Raw genomic sequence first — 14,448 nt, 5'->3', positions numbered from 1 at the left:
CGTCTAACATTTCTCTCCCCTCACCCCTACTTAGCTCTGTCTTTCCCCGGCTCCCCAGGGACTGACCTCTCTCCCCTCCTCCCCCGCCCCGCGTCCAGGTGAGAGGCATTGAATCTGGGGAACAGGGCTGGGAGTGGGAGAGCATCCAGATCCCGGGTCTTGGCTGGAGCACACCTGCCTCCCCGCTGATCGTTTAAAGAGCCCCAGCCCCGTCCCAGCCCCGCTTGGACACAGGACTCCTGGGTTCTAGGCTCGGCTCTGGGAGAGGACTGGGGGCTAGTGGGTTAGAACAGGAGGGACTGTGAGTCAGGATTCCTAGGTTCTATTCCCAGGTCTGGGAGGAGGGGGGGCCTCGTGGGATAGAGCAGGAGGGACTGGGAACCAGGACCCCCCGCTGCCCTCCCTGTACCAAATGGGGGGTGAGAAGCAGGACTGGCGATACGAACGAACGGCTAGAAACCGGTTTGTACTGACCCCACTGCTGCTGCGTGGCTCTCTGAGCTTAATGTCCCTCCCCTCCGCCCTTATTCTCATTGCACTATCCCAGTTGCTTCCTCCCCCTCCCGGACTCTGCACCTGCCTCAAGGTAAGAGCAGATCCTTGCCCCACCCACTGAAAGCTGAGACCAGCTCCTCTTCAGAAGGGACGATCAGCTCCCAGCTCTAGGGGCAAAGTGAGGTCTAGTAGCTAGAGCAGGGGGCTGGGAACCAGGACTCCTGGGTTCTATCCTGGCTCTGGAAGGGGAATAGAGACTAGTGGCTACAGCAGAGAGGCTCAAACCCCAAACTCTGTCACTGCTGCCCCTCCAATCTCCAAGCTTCTGGTTCCAGCTCTCTACTGGATATAAAGAGACAAACCCACATGGGTGAAATGCTCTGAGAACTAAGTCAAGCAGAAGTGCCATGTAAATACCAAAAAGGGCAGAGGTGCGTGTATGGGGGTACCTGAAATACCTTGGGGGGGCTGAACGGGTGTGGGCGGGTAGCTGAATGGCCATGGATATCTGTCAGGGTTTGGGGGAGAGTAGATACCTGGAGGGGTTGTCAGGGTGCATGTGGGGGTACCTGAAACATGGGATTGTCTGTGTGGGGGTGCCTGATACATCCTGGGGGACTGTAAAGGTGTGTGTGCGTGTGCAGGGGGTAGTTGAATGGCCATTGGGGGCTGTTGGTGTGTGTGTGAGACAGGTACCTGGAAAGTCCTGCTGCACTGTGGGGTGTCTGTGGGAGGGGGTAGCTGATCAGGTATTAGGGGCGTGTGTGGGGGGGTAGTTGAGCTGTGGGAGGCTGTTGGGGGTGTGTGGTGGTACAGGGAGGTGCCGTCTAACCCCTTCCCTTCCTTGCCCCACAGCACCCCCCCCCCCATACACACCATGAAGCTCCGCTACATCAAAGCTTATGTCTGGCTCTCCTGCGTCTTTGTCGCCAATGTGATAGTCTACACTGTAGTGATGCTCTCAAGGAGGCCACTCGGTCTGCAGGCTTCAGGGAGATCAGCCTTCGTTGGGGGCCATTTGAGGCTGTGGCAGCACAGGGACCTCCATGGCCTTCCCCTCTGGAACTTGTTGATGCTCTACATGGACCAGCTGGACAACCCCATACTGAGGAATGCCACAGCCCAGTTCAATCTCACGCTGCCAGGGACGTGTGGAGAGAGCTTCCATGAAGCCTCCCAGAGGTTGACAGATTTCTCCTCCTACCCCAGCCACCTCCAGGCTTTTGTCCTCTCCATGCACTGCAGGGACTACCCACTGCTAGTTGGGCCAGCAGATGATGAGGCCTGCCCAAATGGGACACAACTGCTGGTGGCTGTTAAGTCCCAGTTGGCCAACTTTGACCGACGTCAAGCCATCCGGCAGACATGGGGCCGAACTGGGCTGGTCAGGAACGTGACAGTGCAGACGCTCTTCCTGTTGGGCAGGCAAGGCTCAGGGGATGGGCATCCGGATCTGGAGGCACTTCTGGAGCTGGAGAGGCGGAAAAACAGCGATCTCCTGCTTTGGGACTTCCAGGATACTTTCTACAATCTCAGCCTAAAGGACATCCTGTTCCTAGGGTGGTTGCAGGGCCACTGCCCCAGCGTGGAGTTGATCTTCCTTGGGGGGGATGATGTCTTTCTTAGGGTGGACACCCTGGTGGCTTACGCTGGGAGCCTTGACGCTGTCACTCGCCGGGGCCTCTTTGCTGGCCATGTCATCCAGGATGCTGCCCCAGTCCATGACTGCAAACACAAGTACTATATCCCTGAGTCCTTCTATCAGGGCACCTACCCACCCTATGTGGGGGGTGGAGGGATCCTTTGCTCACGGGATGTGGCTGCCCGGCTCTACGAGGCTTCGTGCCACTTGCCCCTCTTCCCTATCAACAACATCTACCTGGGGATCTGCCTGAGAGAGCTGGCGCTGGTGCCACAGAACCACCCTGGTTTTTGGACCTTCAGCATGAAGGCTGAGGGACAGGAGGACTTTTGTGCTTACAAGGAACTCATCCTGGTGGATCACAGGACACCCCAGGATATCATCCGGCTGTGGCGAGGCCTGCATGACCCTGCTTTGGCCTGCTAGGCCCCATGGTGGTGGCCATGTTGATTGTCTACTTTTCTTTGGTGGCCATCTGTTTTCTAGCTTTCCTTGGTGGACATCTTGGCTGACTGGTTGGCCAGTGTTCTTTGGAGACTATCTTTGCCTCCTGGAGGATATTTCCCCTACACCTCCCTCATGCAGACACCAAGAACTGCTGCTACTCTGGAGGCTTGGCTCTGAATCCAAGGCTGCCATCTTAGTCCTTGACAGCTGGCCACAGTGCTGCTGCTTAGCCCATCGGGGACCACCCCACAGTGCCTCCTGCTGACTAAGCAGAGATTGAGTTCCTCGTGCAGACCAGATACATAGCCAGAGAAGGCTGGGGATGCTGCTGCTGCCGCCATGCTTGAGGGATGAACAGCTCAGTAGGGGGCACTGTCTCCTCACAGTAAGTGCTCCCCCCTATGCCCAGGGGGTTCTTTGCTGCAGGGAGCAGGATGGGGGGGCTGTAGGGGGTGCTCTCCTGTCACAGTCAGTGCTGATCCCAGCATGGAACTAGGGGCTGTTGTACTTAAGTGGTGCATAGACTTAGCAGAGGGGTGAATCAGAGGGAGACAGCTGTCTCAGCTGTAAAATTTGGATTTAGACTATTGAGTTGCAACTAAAAGGGTCATTTTTAAATGCAGTTCATTGGTAACATGCAGAAATCCTCTCATTTTGTTCTTGGCTCCTCCTGCATTCAGAGAAGCAGGGCTTTGTACATTTCTTATAAATAAACAATATTGCATCAAAGAAATACCGGAGTATCAGCAATTTCTCCTCTTCACTGGAACATCCCCAGAGTCCTGAAATTTGACTAGCTGCTTGGGTCGAAAACACAACACAAACTGTACATGGTGCTTCTTGCTGCAGGTAAAATATGCTACCCAAATAACTACAGCACTGTCCATGAATTGTGCTGGCTGCAATGTATTGCATGTCTGTGTGTCGTTGCCTCCTGCTGGACAGAATCAGGCTGGTGGGGAGTGTTTTCTCTGACCCTACTATTGCCTGATCTATGGCTGTTCTATAGCGACACCAAAGATACAATGATCAGGGACTGTAAGACCCAGGAAGGCTGGCCTTGTCTTTAAGGCACAGAGCTGGGATCCAGGAGATCTTGCTTCCATTCCCAGCTCTGCTACAGCCTTCCTGTGTGACCTCGTGCAACTCACTTCATCTGTCTGGGCTTCAGTTTACCCATCTACAAAGCAGGTCTAATAATCCTTCCTTTGTCTAGTTAGACTGTGAGCTCTTCAGGGCAGAGGCTGTCTCTCAGTGCTTGTCTCGAGGCCTGACATGACGGGGGCCCTGAGTCAGGACTCCTGGTTTCTGTCCCTATTCCTGCCATTATGACTGTAGCCAGCTTGCTTCCTCTGTATTCCTCATTTTGCCTGTACCAAGGGTTAATTTATGAACAAGCTTTGAGCTTCCTTGGCAGCAAGAGGCTGGAGAAGGGGAGCGGGACAAGCAGCAGAGCCCTGGGCAGTCACAGGAATGTTATCTGATCATGCTGAGAGCTGCAATTTCACCCCCTAAGCTCCTGTTTACATCTCTCCCATTGCACTCTGGTTATGAACCAGCAAAGAAGTTGAGAGCAGCTCCTTCATACCTGGCCAGGAGCCAGGATAATGCCATGAAATAACCCTCTGCGTAGCGGAAAAAAGAAGCTGAACTGGAAATACAAGATCAGACGTCAAGGACCCTTGGGGAAATGCTATCTTCTCCCCCCTCCCCCCCTGCTGTGCCAGTGGAAGTGGGGTCTAGTGGTTAGAGAAGGGGAGGCTAGGGGTGATGGTCAGGACTCCTGGGTTCTATCCCCAGATCTGGGAAGGGAGTGGGTTCTAGTGGGCTAGAGCAGTGGGGGGAGCTGGGGTTCAGGATTCTTGGGTTCTAACCCCAACTGTGGGAGGGGAGTAGGGTTTAGTATGTTAGAGCAGGGGTTCCCAAACCTTTTACTCAAGTGACCCACCAACTGCATTTTGTCTTTTTTTTTTTTTAGCAACATGTGTAGGTCCAAATTCATGCCATCCCCCTCCCCAATCGTAGGTCAGCATTCTTCTCCTCCTCCTCCTCCATGCTACACAGACAGGGAGGGGACCCACCACTTACAGCAGCACCCTCTGGCCAGTGCCACAACCCTAATCCCAGCCCAGTGCAGAGGGGAGGTTGCAGGGGAAGGGAGCTGGAGAGCAAGTCTGCTCTGCACTGACCCTGCAGCAGCAGCAGCTCCTGTCCCATGGTGCTGGGCCCAGTTCCCCAACCTGGTGCGTGGAGTTGCAGCACCACTCAGCTTTGGCCCAGAATGGCCAGAGCAGGGAGTTGGGACAGCCCTGCAGGACACTTTGGAGCTGCCTCTGTGGAGTGAGTGCAAGGCAGGCTCTCTTTCTAACCCCCTTACCCTGCTGGGACCTCCCATCCACACCAGGCCCATGACTCATCTACAACCTTCTCACAACCCACTGATTGGGACACTAGGTTAGTGCAGGGTATATTAGGTACCAGGACTTCTATTCCCAGCTGAGGGAGGAGTTGGGTCTAGTGACAAGAACAGCTCAGGACTGCGAGTTAGGACTCCTGGGTTTTATTCTCAGCTCTGGGATAGGAGTGTGGTCTAGTGGCTAGAGAAGGGCAGGATGGGGGTAGGGAGCTGACTACCAGAACACCTGGATCCTCTGATTTGTCCCTGATTCGTCTTTGTCCCTGATTTTCTGTGTGATCTTGAGGCAAGTCTGTCTTAGTTATCTGGCCCCCATCATGATCGGATCTGCACCTCCCCATGCCTCAGTTTCCCTGTGGCATGGAGATGATATTTCTGCCTCCTTGGAGAAAAGGAATGTGATACAGTTACCTAATATCTGCACAGCCCTTGGGGCCTGCTGTATTCCTATTCCTCCTGTCAGTTTTTCCAGCGGCTTAGCCCTTACTCCTATTAACTGCCACCAGGATCTACAGCTCTGCATTGCTGACTCCATCTCTGCCAGGATGCCACCTCATTGCACAGAAAGCCTCCTACCGCACCCAAGAAAGAAGTATCTGCTTATTTTTAGGGATCAGAATGATTTAAGAGGTAGCCAGGGGCTTAATTCAAATATTTATATAGGGCTGCTTTGGCTGGCAGTATTTAAAGAAACAAACCGGGCCCTAAACTAAAATATTTATACTGGTCACTATCCTAAGGCTCAAGTGTAAGTAGCAGGGAGGCTGCAGAAATGTTGCACCAGGCTAGGATTGTGTCAGTTTTCACAAGCTAAGGTGGTGGTGACTCAGTAGGGGCACTCATTGGGGATGAACTGATTTCCCCCCTGTGATATGTCCCCTGATACAGAAGGGTGTATGGGGCATAGCATCCCTTCCACATAGGAGGGGAGGGAATGAGTCTTCTCCCCACCACTTCCAATGGTATTTCCCCCTGTGTATACAGAAGGGTATATGGTTTTGTCAGAGTTCCGTCCCCACTCTGAACTCTGGGGTACAGTTGTGGGGACCCGCATGAAAGACCCCTCCCCCCCACAAGCTTATTTCTACCAGCTTAGGTTAAAAACTTCCCCAAGGCACAAATTCTTCCTTGGATGGTATTGTTGCTCCCACCAAGTGAGTAAGACAAAGATTCAGGAAAAGGACCACTTGGAGTTCCTGTTTCCCCAAATTTCAGAGTAACAGCCGTGTTAGTCTGTATTCGCAAAAAGAAAAGGAGTACTTGTGGCACCTTAGAGACTAACCAATTTATTTGAGCATAAGCTTAAGTGAAAGCTTATGCTCAAATAAATTGGTTAGTCTCTAAGGTGCCACAAGTACTCCTTTTCTTTTTGTTTCCCCAAAATATCCCCCTAAGTCCCTCCATCCCCTTTCCTGGGGAGGCTTGAGAATAATATACCAACCAAACAGGTAAACAAGGTGAGCACAGACCGGACACTAAAAACCAATTAGGTTCTTAAAAGCAGAACTTTATAATAAAGAAAAAAGTAAAAGAAGCACCTCTGTAAAATCAGGATGGAAAGTAATTTTACAGGGTAATAAGATTTAAAACACAGAGGATTCCCCTCTAGGCAAAACTTCAAAGTTACAAAAAACAAGGAATAAACCTCCATCTTACCATAGGGAAAATTCACAAGCCAGAACAAAAGATAATCTAATGCATTTCCTTGCTTTACTTACAATTTTTGTAATTTTAGATGCTTATTTCAGGTAGGGCTTTAGGAGAGGGTTTTTTTTCTGCCTGGTCCCTCTCTCTGTCCCAAGACAGCACAACAGAGAGAGCATAAACGAAACCTCCCCCCACAGATTTGAAAGGATCTTCTTCCTTTATTGGTCCTTTTGGTCAGGTGCCAACCAGGTTATTTGAGCGTCTTAACCCCTCACAGGTAAAGGAGGGATTTTATACTACCCGTAGCTGTATGGTTATGACACGCCTCCCCCAGATCACAGACTGTGTTGGACAGCCTGCTCCACACTGGCTGTGATTTCTTCCTGGAGCTGTGTCAATGGAGTGGTATCCCCGTTTGGTCCGTCCTGGGGTGGCTGAGAACATCGGCGCGAAGCTAGTGAACAGCTCCTTGATCTGCTGTTACTGCATACGTCTGAGGGTCACTGAGAGGTTCACCTCTAAAACGCCACCGTCACTTTTTCCTTTGTAGTAGACACCTTCAGGCCACTCAGCGTCATCTCCTCCCTGGGTTGTAAACTGACTAACCTTTAATTCTCTGGAATAAAAGGGCTTTAGAGAATTAAAATGGTACGCTTTAGGTTTGTGGTGGGGGATGCTATGAGATAGTTAACCACTCCCAGGCGCTCTTAGACCGTAAATGGCCCGTCCCATGACGCTTCCATCTTATAGGCCTGGAGCACCTTCAAGACCATGACCTGGTCCCCTACTTTGAAGGAACGCTCTCTGGCATGTTTATCATACCAGGCCTTTTGCTCTTCCTGAGCATCTTTTAGGTTTTCACTAGCTAGGGCTAAAGAGTCTCGGAGGGTGTTTTGCAGGTTGTTTACAAAGTCCAGTATGTTAGTTCCTGGAGAAGGTGTAAACCCCTCCCATTGCAGCTTCACCAACTGTAATGGCCCTTAACCTCGCAGCCATACACAAGTTCAAATGGTGAAAACCCTAAACTGGGATGTGGTACAGCCCTGTAGGCAAAGAGCAACTGCTGCAACACTAGGTCCCAATCATTGGAGTGCTCATTTACAAATTTACATATCATGGCCCCCAAAGTTCCATTAAACTTCTCCACCAGGCCATTTGTTTGATGGTGGTAAGGGGTGGCAACCAAGTGGTTCACCCCATGAGCTTCCCACAGGCTTTTCATGGTCCCTGTCAGGAAATTAGTTCCCGAATCCATAAGGGTGTCAGAGAGCCAACCTACCCTGGCAAAAATGTCTGTTAATGCGTGGCACACACTTTTAGCCCTGGTGTTGCTTAGAGCTACTGCTTCCGGCCATTGGGTGGCAAAATCCATGAAAGTCAGTATGTACTGCTTTCCTCTGGGTGACTTTATCAGAAAAGGACCCAGAACAGCCACAGCTACTCGCTGAAAGGGAACCTCAATTATGGGAAAGCTGGAGAGGGGCTTTGACCTGGTCTTGGGGTTTTCCCACTCTTTGATACACCTCACAAGACTAGACATAAGTAGGAACGTCCTTGCCCATTCCCTCCCAGTGGAAGGACTTCCCCAAACAGTCTTTGGATCTGTTCATCCCAGCATGGCCACTAGGATGATCGTGGGCTAAGCTCAAGAGCTTTACCCGGAACTTAGTTGGAATACCAACTCCTCTTTGAGCATGCCAGTCTTCCTGGTGCCCACCAGAAAGAGTTTCCTTGTACAAAAGTCCTTTTTCTACAACAAACCGGGATCGATTAGAATAGCTGAGAGGCGATGGGTTGCTCCATGCTGCCGTCCAAGCTCCCTGGAGGCTTTCATCTGCTTCCTGCTTGGCCTGGAACTGTTCCCTTGATGCTGGAGACATCAGTTCCTCACGGGATTGTGGACTTGGTCCTTCTGGAAGCGATGCAGGTGATGGGGCTGGTTCTGTTGACTATGAACCGCTTTTTGCTCGTGCACTATGGGGTATTTCAGGCTCTGGCTGAGCCTCTTGTGTCGGTTTATCTGCTGCTGCCAGGACAGGCTTGGTGGTGCCTTCTGGCTTTGGAATTGTAGACGGGGTTGCAAGCACTGGACTCAGTGCTGGCTGCTCCACCCATTCCGGTTCTGGGACTGGTTCTGGTTGGGTCTCTGTGACTGGATCCACTACGGCTGTTGCAGTCATTGGCAGGGGATCTGGTTCTACCACCTCAGTTTGGGTCTCTGGTAACACAGATGGAGCCCTTGTAGAAGGCTCAGGAACAGAGCTAGGTGTGACAGCTCGCTTAGCCTGGCTGTGGGTGACTGTTCCCACATGGTTGGCCAAGTCTTCCCCAAGCAGCATGGGAATGGGATAATCATCATAGACTGCAAAAGTCCACGTTCCTGACCAGCCCTTGAACTGGACAGGCAACTTGGCTGTAGGCAAGTTTAAAGAGTTGGACACGAAGGGTTGAATTGTCACTTGAGCCTCTGGGTTGATGAATTTGGGGTCCACTAAGGATTGGTGGATAGCTGACACCTGTGCTCCAGTGTCCCTCCACGTGATAACCTTCTTCCCACCCACACTCACAGTTTCCTTTCACTCTGAGGGTACCTGGGAGGGATCTGGGCTTGGGGACCTTTGGTGTGATTCCAGTGTAATGAACTGCAATCTATTGGGGTTCTTGGGGCAGTTGGCCTTTACATGCCCCAGCTCGTTACATTTAAAACATTGCCCAGCTGACTGGTCACTGGGGCGAGGTGGGTTGCTAGAGACTGGTGTGGTGGGACGATAAGGTGTTTGGGGTTTCCTTGGGAAGTAGGTGGGGCCTTGGGCTGCATCTGGTAGTAGGGTGTTTTCTCGGGTTGCCCCTTCTGATATCTGCTCCAACTGCTACTAGCTTTCTTCTTTTCCGTCACCTCCACCCATTTGGTTCCGATCTGCCCCGCCTCGATTACAGTTTTGGGCTTCCCATCTAGGATGTACCTTTCTATTTCCTCAGGAATACCCTCTAAGAATTGCTCCATTTGCATGAGGAGAGACAGATCTTCCAGAGATCTAATGCTTGCTCCTGATAACCAGGCATCCCAATTTTTGACGATGTGGTAGGCGTGTTGGGAAAATGCCATGTCTGGTTTCCTCCTGAGGGCTCTGAACCACCAACGGGCCTGCTCGGGTGTTAGCCCCATTCTAATTCTGGCCTTTTAAAAAAAAAAAAAAAGTTCGTAGCTGTTCATGTGTTCTTTAGGCATTTCAGCTGCCACCTCTGCTAAGGGTCCACTGAGCTGCGGCCTCAGCTCCACCATATACTGGTCTGTAGCGATGCTGTATACAAGGCAGGCCCTTTTGAAATTTTTCTAAGAAGGCCTCTGTATCATTGCCTACCTTGTAGGTGGGGAATTTTTTGGAATGGAGAGCAGAACCTGGAGAAGGATTGTTAGGGTTATCTGGTAGACCCAGCTTAGCCCTTTCCAGATCTAAGCGCTTCAGCTCTAACTCCGTAACCAAGTGTTTCGCCTCTGCCTCAAAGCGTTTCGTCTCCATTTCTGTCTCCAAGCGTTTTCCCTGTTTCCTCTCCTCTGCTTCCAACTCCAAGTGCTTTAAGGCCATCTGTCTTTCATGTTCTTTCTCTCTCTCTTCAGCTTCCAATCTGGCTAATTCTAGTTTCTTTTGGACCTCACTTTCTGTCATCCTAGCCTTCCTGCACTTAGCCTAGCTTAACCCGAGAGTTAGAAAGAAAAGGAAAAAAAACCAAAAAACCCCCAGCTTGTGGATTCCCTTGCTGAAAGTTATCTCCTCTACCTCCAGGCAGAGAAAAAAACAACTCCAGCTGCTCTCAGCTTAAAAAAAAAAGTGTCCTTTTAAAAAACAAACAAAAAAACCTCCCTGGTTTTCAGTCAGCCAAAAGAAAAAATGTTTTTAAAATCCTGAGGTCTGTGCTTCTGGTTCAAAATGATCCCACCTCGCTGCCACCATGTCAGGGTTCCCTCACCAAATGAACTCTGGGGTACAGATGGGGGGGGGCCCACATGTAAGCTTATTTCTACCAGCTTAGATTAAAAACTTCCCCAAGGCACAAATTCTTCCTTGTCCTTGGACAGTATTGCTGCCCCCACCAAGTGAGTTAGACAAAGATTCACGAAAAGGACCACTTGGAGTTCCTGTTTCCTCAAAATATCCCCCCAAGTCCATTCACCCCCTTTTCTGGGGAGGTTTGAGAATAATATACCAACCAAATAGGTAAACAAGGTGAGCACAGACCAGACCCTTGGGTTTTTAGGACACTAAAATCCAATTAGGTTTCCTTGCTTGACTTACAATTTTTGTAATTTTAGATGCTTATTGCAGGTAGGGTTTTAGGAGAGGTTTTTTTTTTGTTTTTTTTTCCTGCCTGGTCCCTCTCTCTGTCCCAAAAGAACACAACAAAGAGAGCACAAACAAAACCTCCCCCCACAGATTTGAAAGGATCTTCTTCCCTTACTGGTACTTTTGGTCAGGTGCCAACCAGGTTATTTGAGCTTCTTAACCCCTCACAGATAAAGGAGGGATTGCATGGTTATGACAGGCTTATACTTTCCCTTCCAGTGGGTGGGTGATGTTTCTTTTCCCCACTCCCAATGGGGTTTCTCCCTGTATATAGATATATTTATAAAGCAGAGAAGGAGTATTTAGTACAAACCATTCCCAATCCCTGCTGAGGTGTGGAGAAGAAATTGTACAACTAACCCCACCCCCAGCACAATAGTATGTTCCCCTGTTAGGAGGGAAGGACCTTCATGGTCCATATAATTGGTGGCCAACTTTTTTGCCAATTGTGGCACAATAGGAACTTATAACATACCAAAATGTCACTTTATTACTAAAGTGTCTAAAACAGTGGTTTTCTACTTATGATCTGTGGATCTCTTGGGGTCTGCAGAATATGTCTTAAGATTTCCAAAGGGGTCTGCACCTGCATTTGAAATTTTTTAGAGGTCCACAAATAAAAAAAGGTTGAAAACCACTGGTCTAAAAATGATTACACTTAATTACAGTATTTCCTATAATGTAATTAATGCAGAATAAAACTAACCATGATCTGGGTGTCATGGTAGCCGTCTAGAGGTGTTTCTGAATGTCCCTTCTTGTCCATAATGTCATCAATCCCTGGGTTCAGCTTTGTTGATGCTAGTACATCTAAGTCACTGAGTTGGGAATCTGTGACCTCGGAATGATATTTGCTTTTAATAAATCTCCTCTCTCAAAATGACTGTCCACAAATAGAAAAGGAGGACTTGTGGCACCTTAGAGACTAACCAATTTATTTGAGCATAAGCTTTCGTGAGCTACAGCTACAGTATGCATCCGATGAAGTGAGCTGTAGCTCACGAAAGCTTATGCTCAAATAAATTGGTTAGTCTCTAAGGTGCCACAAGTACTCCTTTTCTTTTTGCGAATACAGACTAACACGGCTGCTACTCTGAAACCTGTCCACAAATATACATTGATCCAAGTCTGCCCACATAGCGAATGAAGGGCAAGGTCATTTATCTGAGGAAAATCTCCTTTAGGGAAAAATTTCCAGAATGTTATCATGTCTTGGTTCACTGGAGATGTACAGAATTCTTTGAATTTATTCTCAAACTCAGAATTAATATATTAGTTAAAGAATTTCTAACTGTAAATTTGAAGGGTAATTATCAATATCCATATACAAAACAGTGAAAGGACTAGTAAAAAGAGCCATGGTGTACTTATCAACCTTAAAATCCTCTCAAATGACTCTAACAGTGAAAAGAAAAGGAGTACTTGTGGCACCTCAGAGACTAACCAATTTATTTGAGCATAAGCTTTTGTGAGCTACAGCTCACTTCATTGGATGCATCCTTAAGCTCAAATAAATTGGTTACTCTCTAAGGTGCCACAAGTACTCCTTTTCTTTTTGCAAATACAGACTAACACGGCTGCTACTCTGAAATCTAACAGTGAAGAAACTGCATTGTGGTGTTTCTCATAATTTATACCCAGTCATTCTCAGTTCTTAACTGATGCAAATAAATAAAGTGGTCCAAATTATTGGGACAAATTGTTTTGAAAGAGTCACAGTTTTTTATATAAAAGAGGCAACTAGATTGAACAGTGTATCAAAGAGACAAATCCTTCCCCTATACAGGTGTTGAGATGAAACACAATATCGAAAAGGAAAGCCAGATCACTTATCTGGTCCTTGCTTTTAATAAGCTTGCAATTGTCAACGAGTTCATTCCTCTTTTCCAAAAACTTTAGCACTGGTTCTCTTTGTTTCCCAAACCTTTTGAGATCATTTCCCTTTAACAGCCAATGAACACTCCAGTGGAGCACCAACTCTCCCTGCAAAGGTGATCTAGTGGGATATTTTGTGTTAATTTCAGCATAGGCTTATGTAAAATGCCACTGAAAATCAAACTTTTTCCATACAGCTGTAGTGTTGCATACCACACTATAGGTTTAGACTCTTTCCCTTCTATAAACAAGAACGAGTTTTCCCAAGCCAGGTTAAATTCTCTCCATGCAATGGCATTGTTGCCGTTTGGTTTGGATGTCGTGGGCCTACTAAACAACACGGTAAGTAGCCAGCTGTACATGGCCTAAAGGCACGTCTGAAGCAGCTCACAGAGCCATTAGAAACCATGAGATCAATCATAGAATCATAGAATATCAGGGTTGGAAGGGACCTCAGGAGGTCATCTAGTCCAACCCCCTGCTCAAAGCAGGACCAATCCCCAATTTTTGCCCCAGATCCCTAAATGGCCCCCTCAAGGATTGAACTCACAACCCTGGGTTTAGTAGGCCAATGCTCAAACCACTGAGCTATCCCTCCCCCCCTCAACTATGCAGTACAAACATTCAAATTAACAACAAGTTGACTGAGCCCCTGCTAAAAAGAAATACTGCATAGTTTTTAATTTACCTTCTTATCTTTAAGGCTTTAGGGTTCACACAGGGAAGGGTGACACCTTCCCCCGCCCCCAGGGAAAGGTCACACACACACACACACATAGAATATCAGGGTTGGAAGGGACCTCAGGAGGTCATCTAGTCCAACCCCCTGCTCAAAGCAGGGCCAATCCCAATTTTTGCCCCCAATCCCTAAATGGCCCCCCCTCAAGGATTGAACTCACAACCCTGAGTTTAGCAGGCCAATGCTCAACCACTGAGCTATCCCTCCCCCACAAATTAACAGCCTGAAAATGGCTTCTGTGAAGCATAGTATCTAAGTACTGAGTAGCTGGAGCCTGTCTGGAAAGCTGGTGTCATAGAATCATAGAATATCAGGGTTGGAAGGGACCTCAGGAGATCATCTAGTCCAACCCCCCCTGCTCAAAGCAGGACCAATCCCCAATTTTTGCCCCAGATTTCCAAATGGCCCCCTCAAGGATTGAACTCACAACCCACGGTTTAGCAGGCCAGTGCTCAAACCACTGAGCTATCCTGGGCCTGGGCTCTATGGGGCACCATGGTCCAGTGTGTCCTGCCTCTGGCTCTGTACAGCCGCTGGCGGTGCCCTACTCACCCCCCTCTAACCGAAGGCCTTTGTTTGGTGGCTCATTTTTATAATTCTTCGCCACTTCGCCTCAACCCGCAGTGTCCGCACCTGGCAGCTCTGCGCCATAGGGCTGCCCCCCAGCCCGTGCCCCTCGGCTCCCCTGGGAAGAAATATGCCACCGCCCCCTCCAATGGTAATGGCACATCCCCGTTGCCTAGGGGCAAAGGTCAGCCAGCTGCAGCAACTTCCGGAAAGTAGGAAGTGTGTAGTGGTGACCCGGAGCTAGTAGCCTTGTAAACAGGAAGTGAGGTGTAAAGAA

General features: G+C 49.1%; 1 pseudogene across 2 annotated transcripts; it reads left to right on the top strand.

The window, feature by feature from the left end:
* The first annotated feature begins 548 nt into the window (after nucleotides 1-548).
* Nucleotides 549-3,317, top strand: LOC311524113 (N-acetyllactosaminide beta-1,3-N-acetylglucosaminyltransferase 2 pseudogene; annotated as a pseudogene). Of its 2 annotated transcripts, none has more exons than XR_014714700.1 (2): nucleotides 549-586; nucleotides 1,351-3,317. The product of XR_014714700.1 is annotated as an N-acetyllactosaminide beta-1,3-N-acetylglucosaminyltransferase 2 pseudogene (transcript). The 2 variants fall into 2 exon arrangements; XR_014714702.1 differs by lacking the exon at nucleotides 549-586 and adding an exon at nucleotides 623-926.
* The last annotated feature ends 11,131 nt before the right edge of the window (nucleotides 3,318-14,448 follow it).

The sequence above is a fragment of the Lepidochelys olivacea genome, assembly GCF_965140295.1.
Source record: "Lepidochelys olivacea isolate rLepOli2 genome assembly, chromosome: 7".
In the NCBI taxonomy this organism is placed as follows: Eukaryota; Metazoa; Chordata; order Testudines; family Cheloniidae; genus Lepidochelys; species Lepidochelys olivacea.
The sequence above is the reverse complement of the archived record's forward strand: the minus strand, read 5'-3'. Positions and strand labels throughout refer to the sequence as shown.